The following is a 16824-nucleotide window of genomic DNA, read 5'->3' on the forward strand; positions in this document are numbered from 1 at the left end:
TTTTTGGTACTTTATTTCTTTATATGTATTCAACTTAAATACATGTATTTAGATTTTAAAATGTTATGTTTTTACAGATTTCATGCACAATTATTTCTTATATTTGAAGATTTTGAAATTTGAAATACTATTAATTTTTTTTTTACTTATATTGACTATAACCAACAGTAGCTTATTTCCTTATGTGTTTGGCAAATTTTTATAATAGGTTCATAATATATTGAACTTAAATTATGGAGGTATGTAGGGTTCACTGGGGATGCTTCTTCTCCAAAAATGGTAATACTTTCTTCTGCCAAAGGTGAAATAATGTTTATTGACCTAGACCACATTAACTCTTAGATGACCTTAATTTAATTTGGATATATCAGTTTTTTAGCTGTTCTCAGATCTACAACAGTCATTTGACCTTGATCACCAAGGTGATATCTCTCTGCCCTACAGCCCAGGGGTGTTCATCTATGGTCTTCTCCTCTTAGAAGTGCTTTTCACCATTTTTGTTCTTAGACTTACCTTCTTGGAGACATTATTGACTCTCTCACCCCCATAGTTGGTCAGCTGCTGAATTTTATCAGTATTTCCTTCTCAGTAGGTTTTTTTGTCTTTTCCTCTGTAGAACCTGTGTTCCTCTTGCTATCCATATTGTCTTTCATAATACTCTGAATATTCTCAATGGATAAATCTTCTACGTAATTTTCTTAAGCCACTTATCCCTCCATTATCATCACTGATACAACACTACCAAATCATACTCCCCAAAGCACTTATTTGTGAATTTATTGCTTAAAAGCTTTGACTTTATCACAATTAACTGTTGCTTGCTTCAGCCAAGTCTTATTGGAGTATAGCCTCACTTTTTCATTTACATATTTTCCATGACTGCTTTCATATTACAACAACAGAGGTGAGTGGTTGCAATAGACTTTGCATGGTCCTAAAATCTTAAAATATTTATTATATGTTAGGAAAATATTTTCTTGTTACTGAACTACAGAATGAAGCTCAAATACTTGTCATAAGATAAGTATTATTCATCAAAGATCCAGGTTGGATGCATGAGACAAGTGCTCGGGGCTGGTGCACTGGGATGATCCAGAGGGATGGGATGGGGAGGGAAGTGGGAGGGGGGTTCAAGATGGGGAACACATGTAAATCCATGGCTGATTCATGTCAATGTATGGCAAAAATCACTACAATATTGTAAAGTAGTTAGCCTCAAACTAATATAAATAAATGGAAAAAAAAAAAAGGATCCCAAGTACCTTTTCATGTTTGTCTCTCAACATTCTATTAAAAGAACCAACAGCTGAGTAAAAAGTTTTGTTTTAACTAAGCACATTCAATTCTAGGCTTTCTATGTAGAACATGCTTTCTCACCCATCTTCTATCCTATCCACTTATCTAATATTTATATGTCCTCCAGGGCCCCATTTACCCACATTCCCTCCCACAGTGGTTTCTCCCAAACATATAAGCCCATCCCTTTATTATCTGAAGCTCATAAATTATTATCTCAGAGTATAAGTCTATGCTGATACTTTCCTTCTGATGCACATGCCCCATTTCTCCAACAGGATGATAAGTTATAACCTCATACCCTTTGAATGTTCAGCACCTAGGACAGTGCCTCAAACTTTGCAAAGTGGAAATACAGCGGAGTTGGGGCTAGAAGAGGCAGAATTGGATTTAAAGTTATCTCTATCACATACTGGTTTGAACAAGGTTCTTAGTCTAACAGCCTCGGCTTCTTACTCTGTAAAATATATGTTACAAAAAATTCATATTGCTTTGCTTCTTCCCTTCTCATCACGTTGCCTTTACTCATTCAATGTCTGTCATCCCAGAGAGTAAGATCAGTGAAGGAGGATCCACAATGGACTTATTCACTGAAGCATCCTCAACTCTGCATGCAGAACCTGGAAACATTTGTTCAATGAATGGATAAAAGTGTCCACCTTAAGAGGTTTTCAACAAATGCCTGCCCTCATCAATTTTTTTCCCTTTCACTTTCCTCATATTATGTAATAGAAACTCAGTAACCATGGTGACTTCATACTGATTAGGATGCACAGAAACACTGGTATCCAATTGATTTGTTAAGAAACAAATTAATAAAAATATAAGGCAAAGAAAAATGGATGCATTACATTTCTAATGTACTTACTTCAGAGTCTACAGAAGAGAAAGTAATCTCATTTATAAAGGAAAGGAAATCTTTTTAAAGTGCCCTAACTCTGGAAGTCAAGACTACATATTTGACCTCAAAACTAACTAGATTTTCATAAATTCTTAAAATGTAAAGGGGAAAAAAGTGTTCATAAACCCAAAGTGTTGTCTACGGCTTTCCAATCAAGTTCCCTAGGGCTATTTCCCTGTAGCCATTTTTTTCTCATGCTGTATTTTTTTTCTTTGTGATGTATTCTTAAATAACAGAAAAAACATGAGAAGGTATTCCACTTTTGCTTTATCTTTGTTCTTATCAGTCATTTGAGTATCAGATACAAGTTATAAAATTCAGTGTGAAGGCATCTATGCTCACCAACATACAACAAAAGAAAAACAAGCTCTCCTAAAAGAGAAATTAGGGAAACAATCTCATTTACAATAGCATCATAAAGAATAAAATATTTTGGAATAAATTTAACCAAGGAGTTGAAAAATCTATGTGAGATTGATGAAATAAGACACAAATAATATAAAGCTACCATATGCTTATGGATAAGAAGAATTAATGTTGTTAAAATGCCCATACTGTCCAAAGCAATCTATATAGATTCAATGAAATCTCTATCAAAATTTCAATAGCATTTTTCACTGAAATTAAAAAAATAATCCTAGAATTCATATGAAACCACAAAAATTGTGAAAAGCCAAAATAATCTTGAGAAAGAAGAACAAGACTGACACTTTCTGGTTTCAAATCATGTTACAAATGTATAGTTATAAGAACAGTATGATACACATTAAAAAACAGACTCGTAGATCAATAGAATAGAAAGCCCAGTAATAAATGTATACATATGATAACTAATATTCAACAAAGGCACCAGTAGTACACAATGGGGAAAAGATAGTCTCCTCAGCAAATGATATTGAGAAAACTGGATATTCACATGTGAAATAGTGAAATTGGATCTTTGTCTTACACAATACACAAAAGTCAACTCAAAATGGATCACAGACCTAAACGTAAGACCTTAAATTTTTGCTGGCTAAAATCTTGGGTTTCCCTGCCCACCGAAGATGAATAAAAAATATGGAGACAGAGTTTGGAGGAAATAGAAAGGTAATTTAAGTCACAGTCAGCAGAAAGTTGAACACTACTGTGTTCATGCCTCAAGAACTGTACCCCCACTCATGAGGAGACCAGGGGCTTAGACAAGATGAGGGCTCACAGTCAGGAGTCAGTGATGAGGACCAAAGGTGTTCGGATCTTGATTTCTTCCTCTTGCATTGTTTCAAAGACAGTCATAGGCTGGCATCAGTAACCCAGTAACTGAGTTTGGCAGTTTGGTGGCTCTGCAGCCTTCTTTCTGATATGTAAAAAGAAGACCTATGAAGGAAAGAGTGTTGTAAGGGTAAACACAAGATATTTAGAATAGATTGAACAGTATAGGAGTGAAGTATAACTCCTGCAGGGCTAAGGGGCAGAAAAACGAACTTAGTGACAGATATTCAGAGTTAGGAGGAGTTAAAGTACAACAAAACTAGGAATGTTCAGGCCTGTTCTCTTTTCTTCTTTGTTCTCAGGAAAGAGAAAGAAAAAAAAATTCCTCTTCCCCCTCCCCCGCCCCGTTTCATTGCAACAAAACCATAAAATCCCTAGAAGAGAACAGAGAAAAATTTTCTTGACGTTAGTCTTGTCAAAATTTTTTTAATATTATACCAAAAGCACAGGTAATAACAACACAAACAGTCAAGTGGGACTATATCAAACTAAAAAGTTTCTGCACAGCAAAGGAAACAATCAACAAGATGAAAAAATTAGATATGGAGTGGTAGAAAATATTTACAAGCCATATATCTGATAAGAGATTAATACATAAGGACTAATACAACTCAAAAGCAAAAATAAGTAAATGAATAATAACCCAATTTTTAAATGGGCAAACACCTGAATTAACATTTTTCCAAAGAATATACACAAATGGCCAAGAAATATAAGAAAATGTGTTCAAAATCACTACCCATCAGAGAAAAGCAAGTTAAAACCACAGTGAGATATCAATTTATACCTGTTTGGATGGCTATTATTTAAAGTAAATAACACAAACAAAAAATAAATAAACAGCTAAGATCATGGCATCTGATCCCATCACTTCATGGGAAATAGATGGGGAAACAGTGGAAACAGTGTCAGACTTTATTTTGGGGGGCTCCAAAATCACTGCAGATGGTGACTGCAGCCATGAAATTAAAAGGCGCTTATTCCTGGGAAGGAAAGTTATGACCAACCTAGATAGCATATTAAAAAGCAGAGACATTACTTTGCCAACAAAGGTCCATCTAGGCAAGGCTATGGTTTTTCCAGTGGTCATGTATGGATGTGAGAGTTGGACTGTGAAGAAAGCTGAGTGCCGAAAAATTGATGCTTTTGAACTGTGGTGTTGGAGAAGACTCTTGAGAGTCCCTTGGACTGCAAGGAGATCCAACTAGTCCATCCTAAAGGAGATCAGTCCTGGGTGTTCATTGGAAGGACTGATGCTGAAGCTGAAACTCCAATACTTTGGCCACCTCATGCAAAGAGTTGACTCATTGGAAAAGACCCTGATGATGGGAGAGATTAAGGGCAGGAGGAGAGGGCGACGACAGAGGATGAGATGGCTGGATGGCATCACCAACTTGATGGACATGAGTTTGAGTAAACTCCAGGAGTTGGTGATGGACAGGGAGGCCTGGCGTGCTGCGATTCATGGGGTCACAAACAGTTGGATACGACTGAGCGACTGAACTGAACTGAACTGATGTCAAAGATGTGGAGGAAAGAGAACACTGGTATGTAGTGGGTAGAAATGTAAATTGGTACCTGAGGAAAAATCAATAACCTCAGATATGCAGATGATACCACCCTTATGGCAGAAAATGAAGAGGAACTAAAGAGCCTCTTGATGAAAGTGAAAAAGGCAAGTGAAAAACCTGGCTTAAAACTCAACATTCAAAAAACTAAGGTCATGACATCTGGTCCCATCACTTCATGGCAAATAGATGGGGAAACAATGGAAACAGTGACAGACTTTATTTTCTTGGGCTCCAATATCACTGCAGATGGTGACTGCAGCCATGAAATTAAAACACACTTCCTCCTTGGAAGAAAAGTTATGACCAACCTAGACAACATATGTTTCAGCATAAAAGGCAGAGACATTACTTAGACAACAAATGTCTGAACAGTCAAGACTATGGTTTCTCCAATAGTCATGTATGAATGTGAGAGTTGGACCATTCTACAGCTGAGCCCTGAAGAACTGATGCTTTTGAACTGTGGTGTTGGAGAAGACTCTTGAGAGTCCCTTGGACAGCAAGGAGATCAAAACAGTTCTTCCTAAAGGAAATCAGTCCTGAATATTCATTGGAAGGACTGATGCTGAAGCTGAAGCGCCAAAACTTTGGCCACCTGATGCAAAGGACTGACTCACTGGAAAAGACCCTGATGCTGGGAAAGACTGAAGGCAAGAGAAGGAAAGGGGACGACAGGGGATGAGATGGTTGGATGGCATCACCGACTCCGTGAAGATGAGTTAGTGTGAGCTCCGGGAGTTGGTGATGGACGGGGAGGCCTGGCGTGCTGCATTCCATGGGGTCACAAAGAGTCCAACAGGACTGAGCGACTGAATTGAACTGAACTGATAGCCACTAGGGAAAACAAAGGTTCTTCAAAGATTTTTAAACAGATCTTACTATGTGATCCAAAAATTCCACTTCTGGGCACTTTTTCAAAGGAATTAAAGTCAAGATCTTAAAAAGATTCTTGTACTCCTACACTTACTGAAGCAATTTTCACAGTAACCAAGATAGAGAAACACCCCAAATATCTATCAGCAGATGAATAAATAAATAAAAGGTGGTATATACACACAATATAATATTATTCAGTCTTACAAAAGGAGAGCCTACCATTTGCAACACATGGATTAACCTGGAGGATGTTAAGCTAAATTAAACAAGCAGCACATAAAGACAAATATTGCATAATCTCACTGACCTTGGAATCTAAAGTTGTACAACTCATAGAAGCAGCGAGTAAAGTTACTAGGCACCGAGGAGAGGAGTGAATGGGGAAATGCTGATCATGAACAAATTTTCAGTTCAATTCAGTTCAGTTCAGTCTCTCAGTCATGTCTGATTCTTTGCGACCCCATGAATCGCAGCACGCCAGGCTTCCCTGCCCATCACCAACTCCCGGAGTTTACTCAAACTCATGTTCATCAAGTTGGTGATGCCATCCAACCATCTCATCCTCTGCCGTCCCCTTCTCCTCCTGCCTTCAATCTTTCCCAGCATCACGGTCTTTTCCAATAAGTCAGCTCTTCGCATGAGGTGGCCAAAGTATTGGAGTTTCAGCTTCAGCATCAGTCCTTCCAATGAACACCAGGCCTAATCTCCTTCAGGATGGACTGGTTGGATTGCCTTGCAGTCCAAGGGACTCTCAAGAGTCTTCTCCAACACCACAGTTCAAAAGCATCAATCTTTCGGTGCTCAGCTTTCTTTATAGTCCAGTTCTCACATCCATACATGACCACTGGAAAAACCATAGACTTGAATTTTCAGTTACACAAGATGAATAAGTTCTGAAACTCTAATCTATGGCATGTTGATTATAGGTAACAACACTGTACTGTATATTTGAAATTTGCCAAGAGGGTAGATGCTAAGTGTTCTCACCACACATACACAAAAGTAATTATGTGAGGTGATGGATATTTTAATTAGCTTGTTTGTAGTGATTATTTCAGGCTTCCCTAGTGGCTCAGCTGGTAAAGAATTTGCCTGCAATGTGGGAGACCTGGGTTCAATCTTTGGGTTGGGAAGATCCCCTGGAAAAGGGAACGGCTACCCACTCCAGTACTCTGGGCTGGAGAATTCAATGGACTACAGTCCATGGGGTCACAAGGAGCCAGACACAACTGAGCGACTTTTGCTCTCATATGCATATGTCAAATCATTAAGTAACACACCTTAAATATATAAAAGCAAATGAAGTAACAAACAAATAATAAGCAGGACTTTAGTAAAAGTGACTGCTTAAAAGGTTCAAGTCAGCATTAAAGAAACATCAGCTCAGTTCAGTTCAGTTCAGTTCAGATCAGTCGCTCAGTCGTGTCCAACTCTTTGTGACCCCATGAATGGCAGCACGCCAGGCCTCCCTGCCCATCACCAACTCCCGGGGTTTACTCAAACTCATGCCCATTGAGTTGGTGATACCATCCAGCCATCTCATCTTCTGTTGTCCCCTTCTCCTCCTGCCCCCAATCCCTCCCAGCATCAGGGTCTTTTCCAATGAGTCAGCTCTTCGCATTAGGTGGCCAAAGTATTGGAGTTTCAGCTTCAGCATCAGTCCTTCCAACGAACACCCAGGACTGATCTCCTTTAGGATGGACTAGTTGGATCTCCTTGCAGTCCAAGAGACTCTCAAGAGTCTTCTCCAACACCACAGTTCAAAAGCATCAATTTTTCAGCACTCAGCTTTCTTCACAGTCCAACTCTCACATCCATACATGACCACTGGAAAAACCATAGCCTTGCCTAGATGGACCTTTGTTGGCAAAGTAATGTCTCTGCTTTTTAATATGCTGTCTAGGTTGGTCATAACTTTCCTTCCAAGCAGTAAGCGTCTTTTAATTTCATGGCTGCAGTCACCATCTGCAGTGATTTTGGAGCCCCCCAAAATAAAGTCTGACACTGTTTCCACTGTCTCCCCATCTATTTCCAGGTAATGGGACCAGATGCCATGATCTTAGTTTTCTGAATGTTGAGCTTTAAGCCAACTTTTTCACTCTCCTCTTTCACTTTCAAGAGGCTTTTTAGTTGCTCTTCACTTTCTGCCATAAGGGTGGTGTCATCTGCATATCTGAGGTTATTGATATTTCTCCCAGCAATCTTGATTCCAGCTTGTGCTTCTTCCAGCCCAGCGTTTCTCATGATGTACTCTGCATATAAGTTAAATAAGCAAGGTGACATTATACAGGCTTGACATACTCCTTTTCCTATTTGGAACCAGTCTGTTGTTCCATGTCCAGTTCTAACTGTTGCTTCCTGACCTGCAAACAGGTTTCTCAAGAGGCAGGTCAGGTGGTCTGGTATTCCCATCTCCTTCAGAATTTTCCACAGTTATTGTGATCCACACAGTCGAAGGCTTTGGCGTAGTCATTAAAGCAGAAATAGATGTTTTTCCTGGAATTCTCTTGCTTTTTCAATGATCCAGCAGATATTGGCAACTTGATCTCTGGTTCCTCTGTCTTTTCTAAAACCAGCTTGAACATCTGAAAGTCCTCGGTTCACGTATTGCTGAAGCCTGGCTTGGAGAATTTTGAGCATTACTTTGCTAGCGTGTGAGATGAGTGCAATTGTGCGGTAGTTTGAGCATTCTTTGGGATTGCCTTTCTTAGGGATTGGAATGAGAACGGACTTTTCCAGTCCTGTGGCCACTGCTGAGTTTTCCAAATTTGCTAGCATATTGAGTGCAGCACTTTCACAGTATCATCTTTCAGGATTTGAAAGAGCTCAACTGGAATTCCATCACCTCCACTAGCTTTGTTCATAGTGATGCTTTCTAAGGCCCACTTGACTTTACATTCCAGGATGTCTGACTCTAGGTGAGTGATCACACCATTGTGATTATCTGGGTCATGAAGGTCTTTTTTGTACAGTTCTTCTGTGTATTCTTGCAACCTCTTCTTAATATCTTCTGCTTCTGTTAGGTCCATACCATTTCTGTCCTTTATTGAGTCATTTTTGCATGCAATATTCCCTTGGTATCTCTAATTTTCTTGAAGAGACCTCTAGTCCTTCCCATCCTGTTGTTTACCTCTATTTCTTTGCATTGATCGCTGAGGAAGGCTTTCTTTTCTCTCCTGGCTATTGTTTGGAACTCTGCATTCAAATGGGAATATCTTTCCTTTTCTCCTTTGCTTTTAGCTTCTCTTCATTTCACAGCTATTTGTAAGGCCTCCTCAGACAACCATTTTGCCTTTTTGCATTTCTTTTCCATGGGGATGGTCTTGATCCCTGTCTTCCGTACAATGTCACGAACCTCCATCCATAGTTCATCAGGCACTCTGTCTATCAGATCTAGTCCCTTAAATCTATTTCTCACTTCCACTGTATAGTCATAAGGGATTTGACTTAGGTCATACCTGAGTGGTCTAGTGATTATCCTTACTCTCTTCAGTTTAAGTCTGAATTTGGCAATAAGGGGTTCATGATATGAGCCACAGTCAGCTCCGGGTCTTGTTTTTGCTGACTGTATAGAGCTTCTCCATCTTTGGCTGCAAAGAATATAATCAATCTGATTCCGGTGTTGACCATCTGGTGATGTCTAAGTGTAGAGTCTTCTCTTGTGTTGTTGGAAGAGGATGTTTGCTATGACCAGTGCGTTCTCTTGGCAAAACTCTATTAGCCTTTGCCTTGCTTCATTCCGTACTCAAAGGCCAAACTTGCCTGTTACTCCAGGTGTTTCTTGACTTCCTACTTTTGCATTCCAGTCCCCTATAATGAAAAGGACATCTTTTTTTGGTGTTAGTTCTAAAAGATCTTGTAGGTCTTCATAGAACCGTTCAACTTCGGCTTCTTCAGTGCTAGCACCAGACAAATCCATGAGTCTTTATAAATGCCCTAGGCAATTTAGATTCAGGAGTCATATTAGCCTCATTTTTCTTTCAAAACACTCTACCTCTGTTTTCCTTCACCAAGAAATTAGGGAACATTTTTCAGTAGAGAAAATCCAAAAGTGCAATGGTTTGTTTCCAGACAGATTTATTGAAGATGGAGAATCCAAAATACACAGTGGCATCAAGAAAATCAATGCAAGACAGTTCTAAGGGTTTTAAGAAGCTCTCGTTTCCTCCTGTGTTTAGGTAGAAGGAATTTGTTTAAAAAAAAAAATCTGTACTAATAAAATTGAACAATGAAGTAAATTCCCCTTCAGGTTATTTTTTTCCCCTGATTTTCTACATATTTTTACAGTCAACCAATCTCCTACAGTCATTTTATTCAATGATAAACTCTTCCCCTAACTCTTTTGTCTTATTTCAAATCCTGAAAATTTCATAGCATTGTGGCCACAGTTGCCTATTGTATCCCTTTTCCTGATTTGAAGCCTTGGTGGCAGTTCTTGTGTGATAAAGTAAACCAAGGAGTATTATTCAAAACTGCCTATAGCTACCTCCCTATTCCCCTTCCCCCCCTCTTCACATGATGATATTGGAGCCAGGACAGAAAAGAAGTCAGGTGAAGCACAAAATAATTTATTATACTTTATAATTCCTCACGGAACATTTTATCTCAGCTTTCCTCCCACACACATTGTATACACACCACTGCCCTGCGGGTCACTTCAGACACCTGAAGTTGAGTCAGACAAAACATATATTACCCATAAATTATCTCCGTAAACCATGTGAATCAGATAGCACACAGGCAAAGGGCACATCCAATGAAAAGGCTCAGCCCTGTGATTAATGAATTGGAGAAACCGGAGGAAATCAAGTGGACAATATTAATGAACCTCTGACTCACCCCTAAGACATGTGAAGAAGGAGTGTGCAGGCTTTGAAAGAAAGCATGAAGCAAGATGTGTACAGGAAGAGAAGGTGTTTTAAGAATCCAAGACTCGGCAAGGTACAGACAATTAGAAGCAAAACTAATTGCATTTTTGAAGCTGTAAATTATAAAGGTTCTAACCGAAATATCCACCCATTATCAAGTACAACTTGATAATGAAAAACAGAAAAACAACAATAATTCAAAATTCAACTGATTGTTGCCTCTATCAGCTGACACAGGAAGTCCAATGTATTCAAAGCTCTCTCTGTCTATAGACCCAGATATGCCAGTATCCCAGAGGATATTTTAAGTGTTTTCACAAATAAATCTATTACTAGATTTACTAGGTTACTGCTTCATCACATCCAATCATGACCCTCTTGTCTCTTCTGCTATTTTTCGGCCCCATCACTTCTGACTGTAGCCACCACCGCTCCATCAGCTAACACTGCCCTCTAGCATTCTTCCACACCACCCGGTAGGACTTGGTATTTTCCTGCCAATGATTGTCACTGGTCCTGGGGTTTGCAGTCTCCTGAAGTTGTGTATCCATCACTGATTCATTGGTTCCTTCAACTAATGTTTGGACCTACTGTGTTCCAATTGCGGTCCAGGTACTTGGAATACAGTAGCAAATGAGTCAGATTGCTCTTGAATTCAGGTAAAGTAAGCAGACTTCAAAAGCAAACAAAAAATAAACAAGATAATTTAAACAATTGTGAAGCATGACAAAAACAAAATATGATAATATGATGTCCTTACATGGCTGAGCAGCAACATAGAAAGAACACCAAGGAACACTGAACCAGCCCTCCCTCTGTGACCTCTTTTCTTTGAAGTTCAACATGACTAATCCCACTATAGTCCCTGCATCCCTTTCTCATCAGCAGAAAATGGAACAGAGGAAGTTAAAGGACAGGGCCACTACCTTTAAAGACACATCCTCGAAGTTGCATATATCACTTACCCTTATATTCTACTGTAAATATCACTTATCCTTATATTGTAGTGTACAAAATTTAATTACTTGACCACATATAACTCATTAGTTAGATGAGTGAAGTGAAATGTGGTCTATATTCTAGTAAGTCACATACCTAGCCAAGAATTTGAAGTTCCAATACTCCAGAGAAAATGGGTTAATAGCTTGGAACAAGCAGCCCTGTGATACTTACATAAGCAAATTTATTATTCGCCTTTGACAAATGAGGAAACTGTAAGAGGGAGAGAAATGACTTGCTAATATGTAGCAGAGCCAGGATTTGCACCTAAGAAATCCAGGTCTTTCTGGTGTATTGAGATAAATACACTAAAATAAGTGAAAAAAGGGAAAGGGAAGAGGCTGAGTGCGTTAGCAAAAAGGAGAGGGATACCATTGATAACCTCCTTAATTTGTGCAGCTACAATTTAGAAGAAATATGTTAAGAAAGAAAAGTCTAATTCCTGGGAGTGAAAGTGTCTTACCTTTCTTCTTTGAAGACTCACCTGCCACATGAGAAAGACCAAAGATGTGGACAAGATTAATTCTGACAGTAGGGTTAGGATGCAATCTTAAAAGTCACTTGGGTACAGAAAGAGAGTGGTATGTGGAGAGTGGCAATTTAGTGCCACTAATTAACCAATTCTTCTCAGCATTAAAAATAAGAAAACTAACTCTTGGCTGGCCCATGAGCTAGGAGGATCTCACCCACTTTCTTGATGCACTAAACAGCAAACAGAAAAGCAAATGGACATAAGAGGGCAGGAGTTTGCCTTCAAAAAAACTCACCCAGCAATAATTCTAAATGCTCACAACTGTGAATAATGTTTCCAAATTATGTTTATATTTTGTGGAAATAGAAGGCTCAGGAAGCTACTGATTTGGGAGTGTTTTTTTTTTTTTTTTTTTTCTTTGATCGTTACAAGGCTTGGCATTTTCAAGAACGCTAGCTATCAAGATGTTAAATCAAGGACACTGGACTGGGTCTCCCAGGGGTCCAGGGTGAGGTCGGGGAGGCAAGTGCAGGGAACACAGATTCAGCGAGGTGGTATGAGAGCATAGGCTCTGGGGACAAGGTACACGAAAGGCAGTCGCGATATAACCTCTCATTTCTTTAGTCACTGCATGAGTCTCACTTACAGATACAAAATTAAGCAAGTGTTTTCAGTGATTTCTTCTGGAAGCCAGCAAGGGCCCAATGGCAGAGCTGACGGGACCAAAATAATCCTCAAGAATACAAGGGAGCCCTGAATAAGTGAACTCAAGAATTCACCCAGATTCACAGGAAGTCATGGTCTTGTAGCTTTTGCATAATTTTCACCCAAGGGTTTCTAAACCTCTGAGGGAGAGAAAATACCCAAGTGCCTTGTGAACTGCATCGGAAAGCAAAGCACAAGGTCTATGCTGATAAAGGACTCGGGCACTTTGACATTTGGGCACTAGGTGAGTTAGTTACTTAAGCAAGCAACCACTAGACACTGCATTAAAAATGAAGAGAGGCTGCAAAAAGAAGAAAGTAGGTGAAAAGGAAGGAAACTAATATTGTCTGCCCCCAATATACCAAGCTGTGTGCATCCTGTATTTTCTCCCATTTAATTCCCACAACTGCTCTGAACTAGGTCACATCCTAATAAAGAAATGTTGAACCTGAAACTCAAAGAAGATAAGCTTCTTTCCAAGTGGCACCTTGCTTGGAATGGAGGCGCTGCGTGAAGAAGAGTATATTTTGGTTTCTGACTCAAGGTTCCAACAGACTCTTGGAAACTGTCACTCTCCAAAGTCCATGGCCATCACCAGAGGTCAGACATTCATTGCAGATGACCAAGTCTCCAGAATAGTGCCATAAATCAGAGCAATAAGATCCAGCTCACTCATAAATTGTCCTGCTTCCAGCCAACTCAAGAAGATCCAATCTTCTGGCACTAAAAATTTGAAGAAGTGTTCAAACTCGATTAAGACTTACAGATTGGCTTGCCCTGGCTCTTTTGAAAGGGAATAAAATGTGAAGGCAAACTGAAGTGTTTAGAGCTGTGACAGTATTGTGGCATCAAACTGTCCATGGAGTTCTTCGAGAATACACAAGTCCAGACTTTCCCTTCTAGAAATTCTGATTCATTAGGCCTGAGATCACACCCAGATAGTATGCCTTTATAAAAGCTTCTCATGGGATGCTTCATACATTTCATTGTGAGTCTAACGAAAGCAACACAGCTGAGCCCTACCGCATTAATGCAAACTAAGGGGCAGGGAAAGGCGTCCAAATTAACGTGAAATCAGTTTAAAATGCTAGTAGTAAGATTTGGCTATATTGCTATGGAGGTTGGTCAGAATGGGGGCTAGAACATACGATCTCCTCTCCAGCTACCAACAGACCAGAGGCGGCTTTGAAAACAGCATCTCTGTGTGTTAACTCCCAGATGAGCGTGTGCATGCTAAGCCACTTCAGTCATGTTCAACTTTGCGACCCTATGGACTGTAGCCCGCCAGACTCCTCAGTCCATGGGATTCTCCAGGCAAGAATACTGGAGTGGGTTGCCATGCCTTCCTCCAGGGAATCTTCCTAATCCAGGGATCGAACGCGTGTCTCTTATGTCTCCTGAAATGGCAGGTGGATTGTTTACCACCAGGGCCACCTGGGAAGCGGAAAAGCAAAGATGTTCCCTCCATGACTATCTCAGAAGAGACAGCGTTGGCAAGTGTGGCTGCCTCCCTGGCTGACGGCCGCTGCACCCATTGGTGGATCAGACCATTACTCCTTCATTTGTGGTTCTGCACTTGGAGCAGCTCCCGGAGTTTACGGCTGCACAGAGACACCCCGTCCCCAAACATGTAGTCAATGATGCTTCATGGTCAGCTGGCTGACTCTCCGCTCACATTGCCCAGATCCGTTTATGCACCCTCTCAAACAAGAAAGCCCCCAAACTATCACACACATCTTACATGATGATTTGGTGCCAAACCTTTCACACATATATCCCAAAATTCTGTCAGAGCATATAAGGGAAACATCAACAGAGAAAAAATTATTATCATGATCGTTAAACCAAGTGTTTACTGTACAGTGGGCAATTTAGGTGCTTTATGCCCGTTAAGTTACTTAATCATGACAACAACCCATGAAGTAAGATGATACGCAGAAAGAAGCAGCTGCCAGGCTTGCCAGGGAGGTGGTGTGTGCATGTGTTAGCCACGCAGTCATGTCTGACTCTTTGCTCCCCACGGACTGTCAGCCTCCAGGCTCCTCTGTCCATGGGATTCTCCGGGCAAGAACACTGGAGTGGGCTGCCATGCCTCCTCCAGGAGATCTTCCCAACCCCGGGGTCAAACCTCAGTCTCTTGCACTGCAGACAGATTCTTTACCATCTGAGTCAGCAGGGAGGTGGAGAGACCCTGATCTTACTCTAGGGGGTGGGGAGGCTGCGGCTTTCCTTAAAGATCCCAGCTTATTCGCCTTCATTAGTTATGCCAGTGTCACTGTATGACTGGGGAGTTGAGCCTTCTCTCCCCATTTGTCATTTCATTTCATCTTGCATTTTTCATGAGCTATTACTGTCTAAGAATCCAACCATAGTACCTTTAAAGAATTCTCAGGCATCATTAGCATGTAAGTAAAGGACTATCCTACAATCCTGCGTCTTCATTCAGTCAACAATTTCTGGTTAGAGGGTAAGGAGAAGCACCTTCTCAGAGCTTTCCCTTGATTATTGTAAATGCAAATTATTCATGATGCAGTAAATAATCTTAAACGCACTTAACACAGCCATGAAATGACAAATCCACCAGGTACACTCCTTAAGATGATTTTTCTACAAACTCCCAGTAAGCTCTGAGAATTTGCTACTTCAGAAGCTCTTTTCTTTCTCATAGAGGAGAAACCACACGAGGCTGAGGATCATACAATAAAAGAGCCAGCTGGTTCTCCTTAGAGGCAATGGATGCACTTCAAATACTTGCTTGACCCTGTGTCTATCCTTGTGTCCGTGACATGGAGGGAAGCCCAGCTCGTCACATTGGAGGAGAAACAGCCGCTGATGGTTCACTCGAAGGATGCCTGCCTTCTGTACAAAGCTAGATGCCTGCCAGACGTCTCTACGCTCTGCCCCACTCTTAGGAGAAGTTGCATCTTCCGGATAGACATCAAGAAGAAAGAAAGATGAGGAAGAGGAGGGCTGCTGTTGTTAAGTCTTTCCACTGTGTCTGACTGTTTGCGACCTCATGGACTGCAGGCTTCCCAGTCCTTCACTGTCTCCTGGCGTCTGCTCAAACTCATGTCCATCGAGTTGACGATGGCTATAACCGCCTCATCCTCTGTTGCCCCCTTCTCCTCCTGCCCTCAATCTTTCCCCGCATCAGGGTCTTTTGCAAGAGATGAAAAGAAAGAGATGGAAGGGAATAAAAAGAGAAAGAGGAGGAGAATGAAGAAGGAAGATGAACAGACTTTTACAAGTGCTCACCACTGAAACCTGGACAGCCTTTCTTCAGTTTGGACCATTATCTGGGAATATACAGTTACTTTAGTTAAAAACTGTTGGGCAAACTATGGAAGAAAGCAAATGACTCTGTACTTTAAGTGTTAAGTGTAGGGGAAGTTGACAGTATCAACAATTTAAAGCATTTTTCTGACAATATGTTGAAGGGCCAATTACTCCCTGATATGACACTACTGATTTGAACTTGTCAGTTTGATGGCAAGCCATTTTTTTGCAGTTTGCATTTTTGCTTTCTTGACAGATGAAATCTTGTTCCAGGGTTTCTGTAAACAGCGGAATGCATGATCTGAGCGCCATCTCCCTCCCAGTAACGCCACACTTGTTTGACTGCTTTATTTACTTCTTATTTTAAAGGATGAGGTTTCTGAAAGAACATCCTTCAAAAATGACTGACATATACACTGAAAAGAGTCGTTAACAACTGGACATTTTTCTTACAGGGGATGAAATAAAATATAAACATCACATAACTAGACTTGCCATCTTTACTATCTAACTACATCTTTTCAGCTTTGATATATGTGAAAGGAGAGTTAAAAGTTTGGAGAATATCATATTTTAGTTATGTAAACATATATATATATATCCATTCTA

The 16824-nt window shown here is 40.3% G+C and overlaps 1 long non-coding RNA gene across 1 annotated transcript in view; it reads right to left on the reverse strand.

Moving 5' to 3' along the window:
• Positions 1–2752: 2752 nt before the first annotated feature.
• LOC122443932 overlaps positions 2753–16824 on the reverse strand; it is an 81957-nt gene continuing 67885 nt past the window's right edge. The window contains exon 3 of the long non-coding RNA XR_006270149.1: positions 2753–3553. This is a non-coding gene — a long non-coding RNA (uncharacterized LOC122443932). The remainder of the gene's footprint in view (positions 3554–16824) is intronic.

Source organism: Cervus canadensis, chromosome 6 (genome assembly GCF_019320065.1).
Source record: "Cervus canadensis isolate Bull #8, Minnesota chromosome 6, ASM1932006v1, whole genome shotgun sequence".
Taxonomy (NCBI): domain Eukaryota; kingdom Metazoa; phylum Chordata; class Mammalia; order Artiodactyla; family Cervidae; genus Cervus; species Cervus canadensis.